Source organism: Cyanistes caeruleus, chromosome 29, assembly GCF_971803275.1.
Source record: "Cyanistes caeruleus chromosome 29, bCyaCae1.hap1.1, whole genome shotgun sequence".
Lineage (NCBI taxonomy): Eukaryota > Metazoa > Chordata > Aves > Passeriformes > Paridae > Cyanistes > Cyanistes caeruleus.
The window spans coordinates 3165157-3188051 of record NC_141729.1 but is presented as its reverse complement, the minus strand read 5'-3'; the positions used below and the strand labels follow the sequence as shown (position 1 = coordinate 3188051).

The 22895-nt window shown below is 47.6% G+C and overlaps 2 long non-coding RNA genes across 3 annotated transcripts; one reads left to right on the top strand and one right to left on the bottom strand.

The window, feature by feature from the left end:
* The first annotated feature begins 4068 nt into the window (after window positions 1-4068).
* LOC147648926 (uncharacterized) lies at window positions 4069-6534 on the top strand. 2 transcript variants are annotated; one of them, XR_015279771.1, is made up of 4 exons: window positions 4069-4212; window positions 4305-4369; window positions 4494-4682; window positions 4936-6534. It is a non-coding gene; the product is annotated as an uncharacterized LOC147648926 (long non-coding RNA). The 2 variants fall into 2 exon arrangements; XR_015279770.1 differs by having other exon boundaries at window positions 4077-4212; window positions 4907-6534.
* Window positions 6535-9052: 2518 nt separating this feature from the next.
* LOC111938926 (uncharacterized) lies at window positions 9053-19702 on the bottom strand. The gene is made up of 4 exons (XR_002869134.2): window positions 19553-19702; window positions 12001-12264; window positions 11747-11898; window positions 9053-11656 (listed from the first exon to the last, which is right to left on the bottom strand). It is a non-coding gene; the product is annotated as an uncharacterized LOC111938926 (long non-coding RNA).
* Between the last annotated feature and the right edge of the window lie 3193 nt (window positions 19703-22895).

Below are 22895 nucleotides of genomic sequence, written 5' to 3'. Positions count from 1 at the left end.
TGGGGAAAGAAGAGAGGTGGCCCCACAATAATTAATTCTGCAGGTAACAGCGGCATTGATTCAGGTAGGAAATTGTAATTCCGGACAGCGGAATTCCAGCCTCGCCTCTCCTTTCCCCCTCACCTCCCTGCCTGCTCCTTCTGCTCGGGTGAGGCTCGAAGCTGCTTGGCTGGACACATGAAAGCTTCATTTACATGCCTGGAGCAGCTGGAGTGGAATTAATATTGGGCTCATTATCTCCGCTTAGGATGGAGAAGCCCCCGGGCTTGCAGCGCATACTGATGCAACAGAGAGAGGGGGAAAAGGCAAAAAAAAGCTGCTGTTTTCACATGGCAGGGAGCAGAGGAAATCCCAGAAAGGAGAGAGTTAATCTGGAGTAATCCCCTGGAAGTTAATGGCACCTAATGCCATTTATTAAAGGAAGGTGTTGGAGCACACAGCCCACGCCACGGTGCTTTTAATTAAAAGGTGGAAGAAAAGTGAAATCATTTATCCAAATCACCCTGCTTAAAGTTAGGGCCCAGTTTTGAAATATCCATTTCCATACATCCCCAGCCTGGGCATTAGCAGATCCAAGATTTAAAAATTCAAGAGACTATTAAAAAAAGGATTTATTGGCCTCTGCTGTTTAATGAGGCACAAGATTCACCCAGGGCAGCCGTGACAAACCTTTGTCCTGCAGCCACACAGAACCAAATCACTGCCCTGGGGCAGGGCTCTAATGACAGCAGGGAGTTTGGATATCCACAAAGTGATGGAATATCGGGAAACTTCTCCACAAAGTCAGGGAGGGATTGTGCCTCGGTGCTCAGGTGAGGCCTCACCTGCAGAGCTGCCCCAGCACAGGGAGCACCTGGAGCTGCTGGAGAGATCCAGAGGAGGCTCCAGGATGTCACAGGGATGGAGCAGCTCTGCTGGGAGGACAGGTTGAGCTGGGAATGTTCTGATGCCTGAGGGTTTCATCTTTTCCATTTCCCAGGTATTTGTGACCCTGCAGCTCTTCAGTGTGGAACTCCAAACTCCACACCCAGCGGCAGCTGCTGCTTCCCCACTTTGGGCAGACACAGCAATTCCTCTCCAGGCCTGGCAGCCAAGGACACCTCACTGCCTCAGGCCCCAGAGATGCAAACAAAAGGGAGCTGGGGGCAGCAAACTTGGGGGAAATCCCTTCATTCCCTGCAGCTGGAATTGGGAGATGAACCCCAATGTGCAAATGGACCAAACTTATAAAAGTGGGAAACCCATGACCTGCTGTCCATTTTGGGTGGGTTTTGTCTGCCTGAAATGCACCTGCAGGCCCTTCCATAAACAGAACTGCTTTTTATTCCCTAATTTTGTCTGGCCTCCATTTTTAGGTAGTCCCAAAAAGGCATCAGTTCAGCCTGGAGAAGAAAAGCTCCAAGGTGACCAAACTGTGGCCTTCCAAGGAGACAGGAAAGGTGGAGAGAGATTTTGGACAAGGGTCTGGAGTGACAGGACACAGGGAATGGCTTCAAACCACAAGAAGGCAGGAATGGATGGGATACTGGGGAGGAATTCCTCCCTGTGATGGTGGGGAGGGTCTGGGATGGAATTCCCAGAGCAGCTGGGGCTGCCCCTGGATCCCTGGCAGTGCCCAAGGCCAGGCTGGAGCAGCCTGGGACAGTGGGAGGATGGAAGAGGGGCTTTACAGTCCCTTCCAACCCAACCCAGTCTGGAATTCTGTGGAGACAGACAGGAGGGGATTTGCTCACAGATCCCCCGAGTCAGTCCCACCCTGATTCCCAAGGATCCAGCCCAATCCCATCGGCATGCTGGGAAACATGGAACAAAATGGGATTTAAAGCTGGTTCCACAATGAAGAACTGGACCAATTGTTTAATGATTGATGAGGGAAATGTCAGGTGAATTATTTGCCAAATGATACTGGTCCATCTGTTGCAGAATTTTGCATGTAATGACAGAAAGAAATTAATTATGTCTCATTCAGAGATAGAAATATTTCAGACTGTGAATCTCAGCTCTCTTCACAAACAACTCCAGCATCATTATCTTCATCATCCGACTACAAAACCAGGAGCATCCGCAGTGGACAGGGAGTCACAGGCCTGAACTTCAGAGAGATGAGGAGCCAAAATCCACAGGAGGTGCTCCAGGGGTGACCCAAAACTCACTCCTTCCCCAGAGGCTGCGAATCACAGAGGGACCTTCCTGTCTCCAGCTGATTGTCCCTGGGATTCAGCAACCTGAGTGCCCCAAAATCACCTGGACACCAGAGGCAGCAGAATCCGGGTCTGGGTGTCCCCACCCTCCCTCCACAGCTCTGCCTTGGCCACTGATTTTTCATGCAACTCCAGTGGCCTCAATTCCCAATTCCACTGGTGTGTGACATCAAAGGCAGTGGGATTTAACACCATTCAGATTTCAGGAACATTGGAACTGCAGCATTTAATCATTTTTGCCTCAAAGTTAACTCTTTGCTCGCCCCCATCTGCTTTGAGAGGATACCAAGCACACAAAGCTTTCCACTACATTTCACACCACGTCCTCCAAACATATGGATCTTCCAACCCCTTCATCTATTGGGATTTCTCAAACTAAGAATGTTTTGACATTAGGAAAAAAAAACCATCTTGCAACAGGAGGAGCATCCCTGTGGCACAGGGTGTCACACTGTGGATGGTGCCACATATTGACAGTAACTGAGAGCTGCCAGGAGGGAAAATATAAACATTTAACCTCTTTTTGGATTGGTTTGGGAATGAAAATTTCATCCTGAGCCACATTCTGCCCTGATTTCCAGTTAAAACCACATTTTACCCCTGATGTTTCGCACAGGGAGGGATCTCCTCCTCTCTGTGAAGCACTTGGGTTTAGAGATCTTTACATTCAGGCTCCTCCAGGCTGTCTCAGCCAAATTTCTTTGCTGTATTTCACATTTCTACACAAATAAAATCCCCCAAGCAGCAACTTGACCTATTATAACCCAACTCCACTCACTCCTCATTTTTAATTCATCTTTCTCCTTTGACTCCAGAAGACAATCCTTCTTTACAGGCCATGAAACATTCAGGAGATGTAGAAAGGGGAGATTGAGAGCAGCCCAGTAAAGAACGATTTGGCAAAGCCAGGGTTTAGCCCAGGACTGAGGATATCACCAGGCAGGTCTACAAATGTTAAGTCAGGCGAGTATAAATCACTGGAGAGAGATTTCAGACAAAGATTTGCAGCTCCTGGGAGGGGAGGGCTGGGGCAGCTCGAGCTCCAGGTGCAGGGAAAAGCTGGGAATTGCTGAGGAGGGTGCACTGAAGAGAACAAACCAACCTGGACATGCCAATCTCTGTCATCCCTCCCCTGGGTGCTCTCAGAGGAAGAGAGATGCAAGCTGGCCCCTCTGAGCCTGCTCAGAGGCTTAAGGCTAAGAATGATTTGGGTTTTGGTTAAGCCTGTCCCAAAAACCTTTTCAAAAAATGATGGAACTAATGGACATTTAGAAAAGTATAGAGATTTGTTTCCAGTTGTATAGAGGCATGGCCAGAAGGCTCTGGGTTTATTCTGAGCCCAGACAAAAAATACCAGACGAATTCACGCAGCAGTATCAGATGAAATAAATCTCATGCACTGAAGATGAAGATGTTGGAGAAGGGGCGATTCAAGAATTTACAGATTTGATCATGTGGTCTAGAAAGGTTTCTACTTTACCAGGAGTAAAGATGGACTCTTAAACCCTCAGACTAAACATCAGAGTTTGTGCTGCTGCTGAGGCAGCCCCGTGCCAGCCCATCTCTGCAATGCCCAAACACATCCAAAGCTTTCAGTGCTGAAAGGGGAAAGCCACAGCCACCGAGGGCACGGCAGGAGCCGTCTGCAGGCACCATCTGCCACCCAGCTCCTGCCACAAATCCCTCTGCTCCTCGTGTCCCCCTCCCCAGCCTGGGCCGGCTGCACCACAAAGGTCAAGTGGCATCAGCTGCTGTCTCTGGGCCAGCTGAGTCTGTCCTGGGAAGCGAAGATCCCCAGCTGGGAAATGCCTGTAACAGGTGTGGCTCAGGCAGGCTGAATAAATTCATTAAATATTCCCCTGCAGCTGAAATTGAGGGTCTGTGGTGATTTGGGCGATGCTGCCAGCCTTGGTGCACAGAGGATTTGGGTTTGGTTCTGTTTCCTCTGTTGAGTGGAGAAAGTGATGAGGAGAGACACGAGGGAAAGAGAGGAAGAGCAGCAAGGAAGGAGGTGAGGGAGGGAAGAATGGCACTGTCTGGTCCTGAAATATTGAATCCAGGAGATGTAGCAGCACTGACAAAATACTGCTTTTGTCAACACAGCTCACATCATCCGAGCAGCTCGGGGAGCAGCGCCAGCACAGAAACTTTTGCTGGCATATGCTGAGGTACTACAGGGAGGAGCTGCCAGCACGGCTTTGCAGAAATAATTACAAAAGCAAAGACGAGGCTCTGCTAGCCTCCAGCCCCTGCCGGGGAGAGCTCACGTGTTCTCCCTGCTCCTTTCCCCAGCACCTCCGAACACAGCCCTGCAGCAAGGCAAGAGGATGGGGAAGAGCTGAGGGAAGTTCGGTGTTTCCATCCCATTACTGGGTGCAAACGGGATTTAGCAGAGATGCCCAGGGATTACAGAGCAGAGGGAGAACCTCAGGCACCTCCCAGTCTCCAGCAGTAGCTGAGCATCACTGAAACCCTTTCCAGGTGAGTAACTTGATGAGGAAATCCAGTTCCTCCCAACACTGTTGTCCTCAGAGCAAGGCAGGGCACATGGGACAGTCCCCTCATTAAAAATACCCCAAGTTGTTGCCTCTTCCCATCCCGCAAGTCTATTGGAATAATTCTATTTTGAAATCTATTTAATAATACTTAAACCCTCAAAACCAAGATAGATTGCTACATTCTTATCTGTATTTTCCCCCTCCCAGAAATCATACAAATCTGTGTATCACTGCAGGGGATTCCAGCAGTTGGAAGAGCTGGAGGAGGCGCTGAGCGTGAGAGGTGCCGCACATAGAACAAACCCCGTTTGATTTTCAGAGCAGGGCACAGGGAGCAGACGAGCAGAGCTCTTTGTTTGTGAACTAATCCTGTTGCTGGTAATAGGATTAGCAGCAAGAACAGATGCAAACAATTCCTGGTGCCTCTCTCCCGGGCCCAGAGCTGTGCCGTGCGGAGCAGGTGAATGGATGTCTGCAGTCACCTGCAGCAGCTCGCCCTTCCCAGAGCCCAAATGCTCCCAGCGCATTTCCAGCAGGCAGGACAGCGTGGGACAAAGCAGCTGCAGGCAGTGTCACATGGCAATGGCAGGAGCACAAGACTGACATGTTCCATAAGAAATGCTGGTTTTTTTGAGAAAGGAAGCGTATTGTTAAGGTATTTTTGGCCTGTCATGCTGGAGATAATGATACCTCTGCAGGCGGCTGAAGCCTGCCGACAGGCACATTTCCATTAGGGCAGGTTTAACTACAGCACCTTTGGCACCCTGCGCCCTAAAACCCTCCTGTTCCAGGAGGATGTGTCCACCAGCAGAGCTCCCAAATACGTTTCCAGGAAGCCACAGTCACAAAGGATGGAAATCATGAGTTTGGGAGATGTTTTCTCCTCCTGCAGAGCCACGCGAGTGGAGACCTGCCCAGCCCTCCCCCTACATCCCCCCACTTCTCTGCTATTGATTTAATCACCGTTTAATTAGCTGACACCCGGCTGTCTGTGCTGGCTGGCTGCACAGGGCTGACACCGGGCTTTAATCAGGAAACATGGCAGGGCCAAAGCAGGAGCTGATTCCAGAGCGGCTGCGGAGGTACCGAGAGCTTTGCCTCAGCTTTTGTGGCATCAGAAATGCTGGCCCTGCTGGCCCCTGGCACGGGAAGATGTCCCTGAGCCCCACAGGTGTCCCACCATGAAGGTCAGGCTCCATCTCTCCTCGTCCACACCAGAACAAGAACACACGGGCCAAATTTGAGTCTGGAATGGCTTCAGTCCCTACACCAGCTTTGTACTCCATCACCAAAGCCAGTCCATCACAAATAAATCCCCAAGTGTCCAGGTGATGCTGGAACTGCCTTCCTGTGGGGAATACGAGGCAGCAAAGCCCAGCAGTGCCAGGCATTAGATCCTGGAGTTCCAGCTGGAAAACTCCAGTTAGAAATTTAGGAGAAATAAAAGCTGAACTTCGTGTACCACTAAAACCACTAGAAGGAAGGAGCATAGAGCTGGAAGAGGAATTTCCTTTGGATAATCCACATTCTGATAAAAAATATCCTTCCAGTTCTGCCATCAGCCAGGAAGAGGGTGCAGAAAGAAACATTAATTTTGGTTCTTTAATTGAATCTCCCATTTCACACCACAGTGCCTGAGGAGGGTGAGGCAGCCAGACACGCTGTCAATAAGTGGAAATTGAGGTCAAGTTATCTCACAGGGATTTTGAGTTTTCACAGACAAATCCTGTAAATTGGAATCACAAACTCAAGTTATTATCCCCATTTTCACAACAGAAGTAATAAATAATATTTGGTGTTTCCAGCATGCTCCTCAGTGAGCAAGCTCTGTGACACATTCAATGAATTTTAATTAATTAAGCCTTCCATGGGCAGAGTATTACACACATTCTACGACTTCAGTCAGATTGACCATTGCTAATTACATTAAAGAACCTCCTAGAGGACCTCTCTGAAATCCAATCCAGGGCACAGGGCAATAAGGGACAGACCTTGAAGAACCTGGAATTTAAATGCAAATAAAGAGAAAGAAAAGAAAACTCCCCTCCCCAGTATTGCCTTTTTCTAGAGATGGAGAACTGGTGTTATAAAATCATGGAATCAACAGGGTTGGAAAAGACCTCCAAGAGCATCAAGTCCAACCTTTGCCCAGATCCCACCTAAACTAAACCATCACCAAGTGCCACATTCACTTATTTTTGAACATCTCCAGGATCTGGGACTCACCTCTGTCCCTGTCAGCCCCTTCCAGTGAAGAAATTGTCCCTAAAATCCAACCTGAACTTGCCTTGGTACAACCTGAGGCCATTTCCACTTGTCCTAGAGGGGAAAAGATGCCAGGATTCTGGGAAAAAAACATAAATTATCATGCAAAGAGCAGAAATTTGAGTTTGTAACTCAGCACTGAGGATTGTAACAACTCAGAATTCCAAATGTGCTGAGAAAACACCAAATTCCATCAACACCAAGGGTTTGTCAGTCCTGGAAGACGAGGCCGTGCATTCCAGTCTTCCTGTGGAAACTTTTATTTTTCCATTTCCATTTTCCTCACCCAAACCCCATCCTCCAAATGCCTGTGGGGAAGGTTTGGATTCCCCACCTCTCCTGCCTCAGACTCAGCCTCCAAAGATGCATGAAATGCCTCTCATTTCAGAAATTAAAGATTTTCCAACACTCTGGAGCTGCTCAGATGGAGCCAGCAAGGGCTGACCCACTTCAAATTCACCCACAACCCAAACTGAGGAACTCAAAAATGAGAATTTTCATTTGTAAAACTCTGGCACAGCCTGGTCATTCCCCTCCTGTGGAGCCCTCTTTAAAATTCTGATCATTTTGTTTAAAAGCATGAGCTTCGTGGGGAGTTGGCTTCTTCTGCATTGGGATTCTTTGATTCAGAGCTGTGTTTTATTCTCTGGAGGGATGCCACACGTGTTCATTTTTCAGTCATTAATTTCTGCTAACAGTTCAATCTCTGCAAGATCAAAGGTAGTTTTGCTATTTAGGTCAGCCATATTTTTCCCCAAATGAACCAAATGAAAAGTTTATGCGCAGTGCTATTTAAAAATAATAATTAAAAAATATATATATATAAATTAAGAATTTCAGGATGTTTGCATGCTCTGTAAGGAAAAAATGAGTAGAAATATCATTTATTTTAATACTCATTGGAGTAAGAAGAATCCCAAGAAGGCACAACCCAAAAGCAAAGTAGAAGGGGAATGGCTTCCCATGGTCAGAGGGCAGGGATGGATGGGATTTTGGGAAGGAATTCCTGGCTGGGAGGGTGGGGAAGGGCTGGGATGGAATTCCCAGAGCAGCTGGGGCTGCTCCTGGATCCCTGGAAGTGCCCAAGGCCAGGCTGGAGCAGCCTGGGACAGTGGAAGGTGCCCATGGCAGAGGTGACCCTGGGTGGGCTTTGAGGTCCCTCCCAACTCAAACCATTCCATGATTCCATGAAATCCATTAAATCCATGAAATCCATGAAATCCATGAAAATCTTTCTACTTCCCTGCACCCTTCAGCTCCCTCTTTGTGCCTCCAGAGTCCCCAGACCCAGGTTCCACCAGACTCACTTTCCTTGTCAATACACAGCAAACCCAACTTTTAACCACAGCTTTCCTTTAATATTTTACGAGCAGCAGATTTACAAATTATTCCCATAAAAGTTCCGCTGGATGGGCTTTCTGATGTTGTAATGCTGTCAATTTATCATCTTGTAAAATTAATTAAAGGGAGCTCGATGCTATGGACTTTTTAAGGAAAAAAAAATCCACCAAACCGGGCGTGCATTTTCCCAGGGATTTTCCATTCTGTGCCTATAGCTCAACAAAAAATGGGAATATGGGGGATGGATATGGATGAGGGGATCAAACTGGGGGATCTTAAGGGTCCCTTCCAAACCAAACTATTCTGGGATTTTCTGAAACGGGAAGGGAAGGGAAGGGAAGGGAAGGGAAGGGAAGGGAAGGGAAGGGAAGGGAAGGGAAGGGAAGGGAAGGGAAGGGAAGGGAAGGGAAGGGAAGGGAAGGGAAGGGAAGGGAAGGGAAGGGAAGGGAAGGGAAGGGAAGGGAAGGGAAGGGAAGGGAAGGGAAGGGAAGGGAAGGGAAGGGAAGGGAAGGGAAGGGAAGGGAAGGGAAGGGAAGGGAAGGGAAGGGAAGGGAAGGGAAGGGTGATGTCAACAGATCTGATCCCAAGTATTCCATTACAGCTCATGCAAAAAACTCAGTTCCATCTCTTACTGTTTCTCCTCCCCCACCATGAATATTTTTTTCCCAAAATTCTCACTGCTTTGCATTATTTTAATTAAGGGCAATTCTCCTGTTGTCATTGCAGGAAGGAAAAGGCAATGAGAGTTCATAGCACTAGAAAAGGGAGATATTTTCTTTATTTTTATATAAACATCAACAGCCAAATTATTGTGCTCAGTAAACAGTGCTACAGAAATGCTTTTAGGAGTGGAAAAGGCTCCAGACTTAATGAAAATATTTAATCTCCAACCCCAGGTGATAACACTGAAGTCACTGCTTCCACTGAGCTACAGACAAGGCAAAGTGCAGTGAATGCATTGTGAGGGTGGGATGGGATTCCCAGAGGAGCTCTGGCTGCCCTTGGGCACTCCCAGGGATCCAGGGACAGCTACAGCTCCTCTCGGAATTCCATCCCAGCCTCTCCTCACCCTCCCAGAGAAGGATTCACTCCCAATATCCCACCTGAATTTCCCCTCTTTCATTTTCCCTTTGAGGAATTCTACCACGCTGTCCCCTGCCCGCCCCAGGGCCTCCCCAGTGCTGGTCCCATACTGGGAGCACTGGGTGACTCTGCCCGGAGCCTCCTCATTTCCTCCCCTGCCAGAGGACCAGGAGCAGCTAAAAGAGAAGAAGAAGAAGAGGAAAAGCCCTGCCAGGGCCAGGCTGCTGCAGCTTTAAGGGGTTTGGCACAGAGGCAGAGCTGAGGCGGCCGAGCCAAATCTCACACAAGCTCCTTTTATTCCGTGTGCCGCTCGCTGAGGGGGGAAGGAGAGCAACTGTGGCAGAAACAACGTGTGACATGAACACAAAACAAATGAATTTCAGCTAAATTCCCCAAATTCACGGGGCCTGGGCGCAGAATGCAGAGAGAGGGACAGGAAGGGTTTGTGTGCCCCACAGGCAGGAGAAAGGAGCCGAAAGAGCAGACCCAGTGTTTGCAGCGGGAATCCTGGTGGGGAATCCAGCCCAGAGTTCACTTCCAGAGATGTGTATCCAGAGTAAATCCATTGCCAGGGGAATTGAGAGTGTCCAACCAGCAGCAGACCCAGGGAACAAACGGGCCAGTCTGCGTTAGCGAGCGGCACAATGGAGACGGGAACAAATCATGCAAATCCCAATTCCAGCCCCAAAAAAGGGCAAAAGATTATCTAATTCTGCAAGTGTCACCAGCATTTACGTGCTTAATCTGTTTAAAAATTCCAGATCCAGATTTAAAAATACTACAGATCCCCCTGGCACGTGCTGGGGTGTAACACAGCACTTACAGATGATCATTGCTAAAAGCCTTATCAATAATGGATGGCACCAAAGGAATATAAAGGCCCCACTGCCTCTCCTCAGCCTGTTTTACCCACATGGGATGGATTTGGCTGTGACCAGGTCACATCAGCCTCACCATGGATTTGTTTGGGTCAGGAAAGACCATTATAACCCATGATTTTTTCTCAAAAAGATGGCAAAAAATTTTGGCAAGGCACAAGATGAGAAAAACTCACCTCCCGGCCCAAAACCTCATGAGTGTTGTGTTCTGAAAATCGCCTGAACACAGGGCTTAGGTCAGCCCAAAGTGGAGCAAAAGGCGCTTCCCTGACCCCATTTGTACTTTATAGCACTTCATAAAATATATTTTATCAAACACAAAAGAATTTAGGAGTGACACCATTTCAATGGCAGATCAACCTTTTCTCTCGCTTATCTTTCTCAAACCCAGATTTTAAGATAAAACCTCTCAGGGTGTTCAGAACAGCTGGAAAAGGTATTGACATCATGTCAGAGAAATGAAAAGTACATTTCTGTAATCTCTGAAGCTGCTGATCATTACAGACTTGTCATCTTATTACAAGCCCAAATCAATGCTGGGGGTTTTTTTTTGCTTTTACAGCATAATCTGTGCTGAAGAAGAATTCCACTGATTGCTTTGTCAATGCCTGATATGGAACCAGACAGAATCAGCTCCCCTCTTCCCCTCTAAAATCTGTCAGACCCCCAGGTCTGATATTAAATTCTTTGACTCCAGACTCCCTGGCTGGCAAGGAGGAGCTCAAACAGCAACTCAGGAATAAAGGAGATTTTTGGATTTGATATAAAACAAGCAGGAGTCTTTCTATGGATTTCTTTCTATGGATTTCCATGACAGTCTGTATTTTCAGCTTTGAGAAATTAGATCCATCACGCTCAGTTCTATGAGTGACATGAGTAGAAAAATGTTTTAAGTGTTAAGTATAAAAAAAAATCCTTTTGCCACTGTAGAAATGTCCTTCAGTACAAACCTGGCTCAGACATTAAACTTGAGGCCTCTGGAATAGATCACCAAAGTGCAGCACTGTTGGCAATAATCAATGGAACTCAGTGAAGCCCCAAAATTCACAGCCACAGCCACAGGACTGACACCAAGACTTCCAGAAACATCCGTGTGAACACACTCAACCTGTGTGAACAGGGAGAGCAACGCCAGGAATTCTCAGGGATGTCACTTGTTAAAAAAAATGTGGAGAATAGTCATGAGGAGATACCCACAGGCCAAAAACCAGAGAATGAATAACAGAATGTCACTGTGAGGGTGCATTGGTTTAAAAGATTAGGTCTTCCCTCAGGTAATACTGCAGCCCATCATCTTCCCTTAGTCCTGTGCAGATCCATGGCTCGTCTCACATGGCAGAGGAGCAGAAACTGCTCAGTTTGGAATACAAGCTGATTTCGTTTTCAATTCCTAATTGATAAATAAAAATTTCAGTTTCAATTCCTAAATGATAAATAAAAAAAAAAAAAGAAACTTTAAAAAACCATCAGCAGGAATCACCTGTTTGTGTTGTAGAGGTCAGATCCTGAGCTTGGAAAGGACAGCAAAGAGGAGGAACCTCCAGTTTGGCGATGCTGGGAAGGAGCAGCAGCGACCTTCTGCAATGATTCCCATCCGAGCAGAACCCTCCTGCAGGCACCAGACCCCCGGGGCTGACATAAATACAGCAGTCAGAAAGGATCATAATTATTGCTGGCTTTTAATGATTTTAATAAGCTGGGAGAATGAAAGGCAGGTTAACCGTTCATCTGTACCTGACAGGTTTCATTAAAAGCTCGGAGCCTCTCAGAGCTGAAAGGTCTCGTTTGACACATTCTGTCTGCAGGTCAGAACGCAGCTTTCCATCTTTTCCAGCTGCAATCACGTCGCATTTGCTGGATCTCTGCTCTCCATAACAAAGGGAGGTTCTAAGAGGCAAACACTGCCTGACAAATGAGCTTTAAACCAGGCGTTATCCCTGGGGCATCACTGAGTTGTTTGTGTCTCTCACTTTGGCATCAGTTGCTTGCACTGCATTGCTGGGGATGGTCCAAAAGAAAATAAATCCATAAATAAAAATAATCATCTTTTCACAATGAAACCAGTGCCCTCTGTTGTGTTGACAAAGCAGGGCAATATAGAGTGATGCAATAATTATCTTTTACTACCAAAAACCCCCGAGATGAACCACAGCCAAAACCCCAAACCAACCCCTCCCTCCCCAAAAACTCAACTCCCAACTGGTTTCCAGTGGTATCATGGAAATCAAATATCATGGAATGGTTTGGGTGGCAAGGGACCTAAAAGTTCACATAATTCCACCCCCTGCCATGAGCAGGGACATCATCCACAATGCCAGGGTGCTCCAAACCCCGTCCAGCCTGGTGTTGGACAATTCCAGGGGTCCAGGGGCATCCACAGCTCCTTTGGGCAGTTGAAATTTTGGCTCATGAAAGGCCCATCCATGAGGAATTCTGGCCAGAGACCAGAGCAGGAGGTTCTGAAGGGTGTGCCCACAATTTGAAAGGTCAGACGTGACCCAAGGGATGACCCCACATGCCCCCAACACTGGAATTGCAATTGGAAGCCCAGGAATGCATTCCAGGACTTTGGCAAATCACTTCCCTACTCTATGCCATGATCTCCTTTTCTCCTTCAATCATTCCAAGTGCAGGAAGTTTGCTGGCAAAGCTGTTTGCTAATATTGACTGAGGTGACACATTCCAGCTCCAGCAGGAAAGAACACGATGGGTTCCAGGGACGGGAACACGGATACTCCGAGGAGATGCCACCAGCAGCAGAAGGTTTTATTGGAGACACTCTCTCAGACCTACCAGCAGCTCCTTTTCCTTCCAGGAACGCTGCCACAGTCCAGGCAGGATTTTTCCCTTTCTCAATCCCTACTCACTGAACATTGGAATGGCAGAAGAATTCCATGAGGGAAATCAGCAGCCAGATAAAGATAATGGCAGGGAATGAGCAGCGTGAAAGGGGATTAGCTGTGCTGAGCTAATAGGATCACCCATCACCTCCAGGGAATGTGGGGAAAACCCCCTCTCCTTCCTCCCCTCCCCAGGCAGCTCCATCCAGCCATACCCTCGGCATCTCCTCAGAATAAATGCGCCCCTTCGAGGCTTCTAGGAAATAATGACTTGCACTAATTACTCTGATGAGGATTCTACTTTGACTTCCCTCTTGCTGGATTTCTTTTCTCTCCCACATAAAGCCAGGCTGTTGGAAGAGCTGAGTTTAATGAGTTTCATGGTGTCAGTCCAGTTTCTCTTGGAGCAACCTCCATAAGCAGCAACCCAATCACACTAATTAGGCCTCTCGTTGCCACTGTCTGCAGCAAAGCCAAGGACAGGAGGGATATTAACCCACCTCCTTTATGAGAGCCATCTCAGAGCCATCCCCACAGATTTAAACGGAATTGTACTTGCAGAGGTCCGGGGAGAAAAAAATACACTCAGAGTCCTCACCTCAGGTTGAGGACAAATCAAATATTCTGAGGTTTGATGCATCCCTGCCCAATGCAATTACAGCCTTGCTGAAGGTCGTTATATTGATCTGAGACAGGGGAGAACAAGGGAAGATGTTCCTGCCCTGTTCAGACAAAACTTTGAAGGAAAATCTCCCAAGAAATGTGGGAGGCAACCTGAGACATCTCCAGAAAGGATTTTTGTATTTTTTTAAATTAGAGAAGAGAAATTTTCTGTTGTCTCCAGGAGTGAATTTTCAGCAGAGGGATGGGGCAACAGAGGGATAAACCAGCTTGGCAGAGTGGGAATGTGGGGCTGTTGAAGACATTCCCACTTTTCCTTACTTGCTTCCTCAAGCTGCTCGCAGGTCAGGAATGCTCAGGAAGGGAAGAAGAGAGAACAGAGCTTGATTAATGTGTAAATTATCTACAGGGATCTTGGGGAGAGATCAAGCTTTGACCTTACCTGGCTTCAGCCACCCACAAATAAACACCGTGGACAGCAAAGTGAGGACGGCTCCAAGTTCAAACCTCACTCCTGCAAATTATTCCAGGCTGGGCTGCCAAACCCAAAATAAAGCCCTGAGATCAGCAGCCCCTTCTGGAAGTGTCACCCCCCACTCCTGAGCTGCACTGAGCGTGGCAAGGGACCTCAAATCAATAGGACAATGACAGAGAGTCTTTGCACACACCGTGACATCCCCTTTGTCTGAACGCTCCAGAAGAAATCCTGGGAGTTGCCTAATACCACTGCAATTTTTGCTGGTTCTTTTACAATAACATTTAGAGAATGAAACACAAGGGTAATATTGTGATTTAAATCCCTTTTTAAAGAACACTGGCTCTTAGGAGGTCATAAAGTTTGGAAAACATACAAGAGGAGAGTTACACAAGGAACTGGAGGGATCCTGGAGGATGAACTGAAGGCAGACACGTGCATTTGCATTAATTAACAATCAGCTGGGGATCGAATTGTCTCTATCTTTTAAACACCTCAGAAAGTGCCAGCGAACAGAGGGACACGGCAGAGCTCAGCAGCACCACAGCCACGTTCTGTCCTTGTTCTTCATGCTCTCCACAAAAGGCCTGAGCAAAGAGCACATCCCTGCTGCAAACATCCCACAGCCCCACGGGAATTCCACAGGGACATCCCGGAGCTGCTTCACTCCTGGTGTACGGAGTGGGCACGGATTGATCCAGCAGAACTCCACCAAAGGGTGGAAAAACCTCAATTGATGCTGCTCTGATACAAATCCCCCCAAAGTCAATCAGGATTTTGCAACAAGGAAAAGGAAGGTGAAGCAGGGAATGGCAGGAAGAGCAGAGCAGGGAGTGGTGATCCAACAGCAGAATTTGGTCAGGGTTAGAATCAACAAGAAAATGCCCTGCTCCAGGGTATTTGCATTTTTGATGCGTTTTCAATCTTCCTTTGAAGAAGCAGATTAAGCTAAGGACTTCTTTGTCAATCAAGGAACTGTGGGGGAAAAAACCCTTGGAATGTAAGCATCCACCTTGGCTTACACTGTTTAAAATCTACCAGTTCTTAATCTCCTTTCAGAAGATTTAGTTGGATTTAGATGGCAGAAGGCAGAAAAGGGTGCAATGGGCATGGGAGGAGTGGAAAGAAAGGGAAATCTCTGAATTGCCATCGATGATCAGAGGAAGGAAAGCAAAGGCTGCTGCCCTCGGGGCTGGATTTGTTACAAATCCCTTCTGGGAGCAGCTGCATCCTCCGGGGATTGGCAGGGAGAGACGGAGCCTGCCATCCTGCTGGGGTTCATTTCAAATGGAGCCTTCCACCCTTCTGGGGTTCATTTCAAATGGAGCCTTCCACCCTTCTGGGGTTCAGTTCAAATGGAGCCTGCCATCCTGCTGGGGTTCAGTTCAAATGGAGCCTGCCATCCTTCTGGGGTTCAGTTCAAATGGAGCCTTCCACCCTTCTGGGGTTCAGTTCAAATGGAGCCTGCCATCCTGCTGGGGTTCAGTTCAAATGGAGCCTGCCACCCTTCTGGGGTTCAGTTCAAATGGAGCCATAACCCTGCTGGGGTTCAGTTCAAATGGAGCCTGCCACCCTTCTGGGGTTCAGTTCAAATGGAGCCTGCTATCCTTCTGGGGTTCAGTTCAAATGGAGCCTGCCATCCTTCTGGGGTTCGGTTCAAACGGAGCCTTAACCCTGCTGGGGTTCAGTTCAAATGGAGCCTTCCATCTTTTTGGGGTTCAGTTCTAATAGAGCCTTCCTCCCTTCTGGGGTTCAGTTCTAATAGAGCCTTCCTCCCTTCTGGGGCTCGGTTCAAACGGAGCCTTAACCCTGCTGGGGTTCATTTCAAATCCAGGCCATGGGTGGCTTTAGGCAATCACAGGGATGGGCTGGAAACTGATTTTCCCTCCTAACCTCAGAGCACCGAGGGATCCGCTCCTCGCTGCACTGGGAGCTCCCCCTCCTGTCCTGCTCCTGGCCACATACTGTGGATATTTGCAGGATATTCCCTCTGTTCCCTAGGATAGAACCTGGCATCTCAGCCCTTGCACTGAAGCACTGTTTAATGATTTTTGTGGTATTTCCAGCGGCAAAAAGCTCCCAGTTACTCTGGAATCTGCCATACAAGGCTAAACCAAGAGCAAAACACAACCTGCTGCCTCAAATGGATGGATTTTCCATCTCAATGGATGTTCCCCCAACTGGAACATGCCCTGAGCTCTGTAATGTCAGGGCAGTGCAGGATGAACCTGCCCAGGGTGCAGGGATATTCCTGAGCACGGAGATGATACAAAGAAATCAGCCCCCAGTGTAAATCCTGGGTAATGGCACCACTTCACACAGACAGATCCGAGGGCTGAATTCCTGCACACCCAAAATTCCCAACCTGAAATCCACAGAAAACTGCAGGATAATCCACACCTCACACCCGCTCCCTACCCATTGAACTGTTGGCTACTGCAAGAACTCCTAATGGCTTCTGAACCCCCAGGTACCCAAATCTTGTTCCTTTTTGAAGGCCCTTCATCAATTCCCATGCCATTTGCACTGTTTCCTAGGACAGAGAGAATTCCTAATGATAGGCAAGGTTTGTTGAAGGCAACAGCTCATTTAGGCCTGGCTCCCCTTAACAAACCAAGGCTCTTCATCTGTCCTTTCAAGTTATCCTCAGAAGGCTTTATTTCAACAGTGCAGATGAAGACTGAGTCTTTTTAAGTAACTGCTTTATCCTCTTTGGGAGGCAATTAAAGAGTGCAAGAAATTACCACCTTCTGTTTCTATTCTTGTCAGGCCTGGATAATTGGTTTGTTTTAAGGGAGGGAAAACCAGTCAGACATTGCCAACTCCAACATTTCGAGCTGCTCGGAGACGAGCAGGGCAGTGGCTCTGCCAAAGCCAAGAGCCTTTGGGAGAGGTGCCCTGAATTTCCCTGCAGGCAGCTGGCCTCTGTCAGCTCTGGGATCATCTGGATCTTTGGAAAAGCAAGAAGTTTCCTCATCAATGTCCTGCCTTCCTCTCCTCACCTTCCTCTGTCTGGGACATGCACAAAGTTTTAGAGCACACTCAGGTAAATCTTTTCCTGACCAGGCCCCAGGTGAGCTCCTCCTGCCCTGCTGTGCTGCTTTGCCTGCCTCCCCCAAGGACTGGGAAATGCAAAATAAAGCCCTGCAGATCCCTCTGGATCCCAAACAGAGCCATTTCCATGTTTCAGAGCCAGCCCTGCAGATCCCTCTGGATCCCAAACAGAGCCATTTCCATGTTTCAGAGCCAGCCCTGCAGATCCCTCTGGATCCCAAACAGAGCCATTTCCATGTTTCAAAGCCCTGCAGATCCCTCTGGATCCCAAACAGAGCCATTTCCATGTTTCAAAGCCAGCCCTGCAGATCCCTCTGGATCCCAAACAACAGAGCCATTTCCATGTTTCAAAGCCCTGCAGATCCCTCTGGATCCCAAACCCCAAAACCATTTCCATGTTTCAAAGCCAGCCCTGCAGATCCCCCTGGATCCCAAACCCCAAACAGAGCCATTTCCATGTTTCAAAGCCCTGCAGATCCCTCTGGATCCCAAACCCCAGAGCCATTTCCATGTTTCAGAGCCCTGCAGATCCCTCTGGATCCCAAACAGAGCCATTTCCATGTTTCAGAGCCCTGCAGATGGAAGTGTGCTGAGCTCCAGTGAACACACAGTGATTTCTCCCACCTGTTACAGAGGGAAGGATGCACTGGGAATTCCAGGAGCCCCAGTTTCCCTGCCCAGCCCATTCCAGGGGCAGGGAATGACTTCCCCATGCCTCAGGCAGCTCTGCAGGCTCTGGCAGCAGCAATTAGAGCCTGACCCACGTCAGATGTTTGCCAATAACGCGACTCCTTCGGCTGCTGCTCCTTAACTACGGGCTGGGAATCAACTTCTGCAAAGACAAATCCATACAATCACTAAAATTGATCAAAAGTGGATGAGGGAATGACAGGAAGTTTCTGGGCTGGATGTATCCACAGTGCACACAACTTGAAAGGTTTGAAATTCAATTACAGAAACTGAAATAAATGACCATAATGTTTTCTATTATCAGATACATACAAATCATCTTCCCTTCCTTCCCCTGCCCCAATAAAACAAATTTCAATTACTTTTTCATAATCAACAAGCTTGACCTTCTATCAAAGTCCTTTGGCAGTGCAGAACTTTGGAAGTTAAATCATAGATCAGTGATAGGACAGCACAGCAGAGGATCTGCAGCTTCCAAGTGCAGCAACTTGGTTAAAAAAACACAGCTCAAGTGCTTCTAATGCAGCTGGAGCAGCCAGAGGAAAAGCTGAGCATGGCACGTGCTGTGGAACACCAAAATCCTGGAAAATTAATGGGTACATACAGAATTCCTCGTGTTTCTTTGGTCTTTGTGTGAGACTGCAAAACTCTGGGGTGTCCAGAAGAAATCCCCATCTTTGCCAGTCAGCTAAAAATTCATGGCTGTGATTCCCCCTTGGAATCTGCAGCTCTCCAAAAGGAAAAATATTTATCTGATGGCTGAAGCCAAAGCTAAAACGTGGCCTTAATGGAGTTAATTGCCCGTGGAACAAGTGCTTGGTGCAGGTATTGAACTGGTTTTAGGGCTTGTATTGAGCTGGTCCTACAAACCCCCTCACACTTAAATCAAAGAGGTTCATTTACACTTCTGCAGCCAGAAATAGCAGAGCTAAAAATAAGATTTTTCCTCTGCCACTCATCCCAACCCCTCAGAAATCAGTAGTTTTCTCTGCCTGAACCTTATGAGGGTGATTTCTGGGGGCTCTGCAGGTTCACAGAACCTTATGGGGGTGATTTTTGGGGGGTCTGCAAGTTCACAGAACCTTATGGGGGTGATTTTCTGGGGGCTCTGTGGGTTCACAGAACCTTATGGGGGTGATTTTCTGGGGGCTTTGTGGGTTCACAGAACCTTATGGATGTGATTTTTGGGGGGTCTGCAGGTTCACAGAACCTTATGGGGGTGATTTTTGGGGGCTCTGCAGGTTCACAGAACCTTATGGGGGTGATTTTTGGGGGCTCTGCAGGTTCACAGAACCTTATGGTGGTGATTTTTGGGGGGTCTGCAGGTTCACAGAACCTTATGGGGGTGATTTTTGAGGGGTCTGCAGGTTCACAGAACCTTATGAGGGTGATTTTGGGGGGTCTGCAGGTTCAGAGAACTTCATGGGGGTGATTTTCTGGGGGCTCTGCAGGTTCACAGCACTTTCCTCTCAGCCTGGAGTAGCCAAGGAGAGAGAAGGGTCTGTGATGTGCAGCCAGCAGGGAGCTGCCACTCCAGTCCCTCAGGATATGTGTGGGTAGAGCAGGAAAAACTCCTTCCCCACCACAGAAACTGTGCAGAACTCACCTCTGAGACATTCTCAGCAAATTTTCCATTTCTGAGGCTACTTCTGAGGTCTGGAACCTTCTGCTGTTGTTTGAAGAACAAAGCTGACACCTGAACTTTCCACTGGACCTGTGCCTGGGGAAGGCTTTGCAGCCCAGGTGGGAGAGAAGTGCTTTCAGCTGAGGAACCTCCACATTAAAGGCCTCAACTTCACCTCCCTCACCGGTCACTTCTCCTCCAGGATGGCTTTTGATGGCAGCAAATTCCCCCAGATCCCTGTCCCTTTATTTTTATTTCAGTGGCATTTTAGATGGAATTAAATAGCCCCACACAGCAAGAACTATTGACAAAATAAACTGGTTGATTTGTTGACATCTCAGCTGTCTCAGCTACCCCTAAGCTTATACATGAAATTTGCATTAAAAAAATCATCCTGAGCCTTTTCCTCCCTCTGCCTCTTTTTACATGATGTGATTTGGGCTCTGGCTTTACATCACCACAAAATACAATACAAATAAAAAGGGAATTTTAGTTGTCACAGGAGCAGAGAAGAAAACAAAAAACAAACACGGAGTTGCCAAGGTTACTGACACTCCTGGCTGAGATGAATGGAATTGGTAGGGATGAGACTGAGAGACACTCAACTCCATTTTCACACTCCTCCTATCTCAGATGGGACCAGCCCCTATAATTTATTTTTTTCGTTCTCCTGGGGAATTTAAATCAATTTGTGTCCAGCAGAATTCTTCGTGTGCTGCCTTGCAGCTGCAGGGCTCCAAGAACACAGGTGGAATTGCCCTGGCCTCCAAGTGTTGATCTGCCAAAGCTCCCATACCCTGAGTGAGGTGTCATACTCAAATCAAAGAGCTGCATTTACACTGTCTCAATAACCTGCAGCCAGAAATAGCAGAGCTAAAAATAAAGTTTTTCCTCTGCCATTCATCCCAGCCCCTCAGAAATCAGCGGGCTGCTTTGCCTGAACCTTATGAGGGTGATTTTCTTAACTGTGCCTCTATTGCAAACAAGTTGTTCCTCGTGTCTGAGACACGGAGCAGCCACTGTGGAGCAGGAAGGTGAAAGTTTCCCTGTCCTGGCTTTGATCTAAACCTCAGAACATCCACTCAAAACTGGAATCAGCTTTCTGATCCTCTGGTCAATTTAGTGACGTTAAATTTCATTCCTTTCATTTAAATTCGGGTGAAATTCCTGAGGGGTCTCCAGCTGCTCCCTGGTACAGCAGATCTTTGGGAGAGGGATCAGGACAGGGAGCACAAGATGCTCACATCCTGGCCTCAGCTGCGTTTGCTTCACATCCTCACAGGCTCACAGCTCTGCTGGGGCAATAGTTTTGGTATTGCTGGTGGATTGGAGAATCCTGGAACGGTTTGGGCCTTAAATCCCATCCAGCTCCACCCCTCAGAGGTTAAGGAGTGGTGGGGACAGATAGAGACTGAGATCAGGAATTAAGGGCATGTGAGAAATTCAGAGTCTGCTGGCGGGGAAAGCTTTTCCTCATGGCTCCCTCTGAGCTGAAATTCCCATCCCAAGCCATGATTCAGCATCCAGCTCTCGGATTCCTCTGACTCAGCTGCCTGGGAGGAGAGCACTGAAATCTGAGGCCTTTTTTCTGCCAAGTGTCAGTGGAGGAGAGCGCTGTCCAACAGCAAGATGAAGCTGTTCTCTTTCCCATTTCCAGCCATTTCCAGGGCCATTCCTGCAGTTCCTCTCTCTGAATGGCAGAGCACACAGGGATCTTCAGCTTCAGGCACCTCTTTTCATTCCTCTCTCCTAAAGTGTGCTCACTTCTGGAAATTCTCTTTTTTTGGCCTAACTCACGTATTAATCTCCATTGAACTCTCCAAAAATGAATTTCAATCTTCATGGGAAAAAAAAAAAAGAAAAAAAAGAAAAAAAGGGAGAATCGTTTTTGATTCACACCCTCCTTGATTTTCATCAATCAACCTCTGCTGCTCAAGCACTGTTTAATCAAAAAAAGAAAAAAAAAATAAATCCCAGATGGCTCCTAAGATTTATCACTGGAATGGAAAATGCTGCATCTCAGCTCCCACATACAGTTGCTCCTGAGAGCAACTTAACTAATCAAAAATATAGAAAAAGAAACAAAAGTCCCACCAAAACAGGGAAAACCCCAACTCTGCCTCCTACACTTGTGTGTGCAAGACTAGGGAATATTTACATTTATCTGGATGGATTTTATAGTAACTCCAGTGTGTCCAGCAGCACCAAAAACTGTTCCCAGTTAAACCTGGGCTCACACATTGCTTTAAAAACTCCAGGAATTGCAAATTCAAGGCCTTTCCCCAAGCTCAGTGGAGTCCTGGAGCTCATCTCATCTCCAGGTCTGTGGGGTTGAGTCATTACAAATCATCAGAAATCCAAACTGGCAGCTTTAATAGTGCCCAGGGGATTTGGGCACTCAGCTGCCATTAAATCTCAATTTCACTCGGTTATCTGTGATCTTGCTGGAAATTGTGGCATAAACAAGGCCTGGGGTGGGTTAAAGCACACCAGGAAACCCAAGCAGAGAATAAATGAATGTCCAGATCAGTAATTTATACAGTGCCAGGACAAGGGGAATGGATCCCCACTGCCAGAGGGAAGGGTTGGGTGGGATTTGGGGAAGGAATTCCTCCCTGGGAGGGGGTGAGGGGCTGGGATGGAATTCCCAGAGCAGCTGTGGATCCCTGGAAGTGCCTGGAGCAGCCTGGGACAGGGGGAGCTGTCCCTGCCATGGCAGGGGTGGAAAGAAATGATCTTTAATATCCCTTCCCACTGAACCACCCCATGATTCCATGAGGTTATTCACGATATTGGAACCACTGGGATCATTTTCACTCCCTCATCTCCTGCAGAACACTGCCCCAAAGAATCGTTCACTGCTGACAATTCACTCAGCCTCGAGGTACAATTCCTCATTCAGAACTGAGAATGGGGCAGCTCCATCTCCATAAAGGGTCGGGGCAGCCTTAAAAAAATCCAGGATGAAATCCATGATCAAAACAAGAGCAGGAGCTTTTTAGCTTTGCACAAACCTGGGATGTGAAGTAAATCCAGCAAAATTCTCTTTCCTCTCCCGAGCGAGGCACCCCGGTGGCAGCAGCCACTTCAGATGTTTTCCTAAAAAAATAAAATTTGCAGTTTTGTCTCCTTCCTTGCGTGCCGAGCCTGGTGTGTCCCAGAAAATCCTCACAAATTTGCATGTGCCCAGATCAGAGCTCTAAAAGCCCATCTCATTAAGTGATATGAAATAAAGAATTCCATTATCAGCACCAAAGGAATGCAGAGGAGAACCGTGAACCCTGACCACAAGGCAGCATTGAGATTATTGGTGCTGATTAATTTA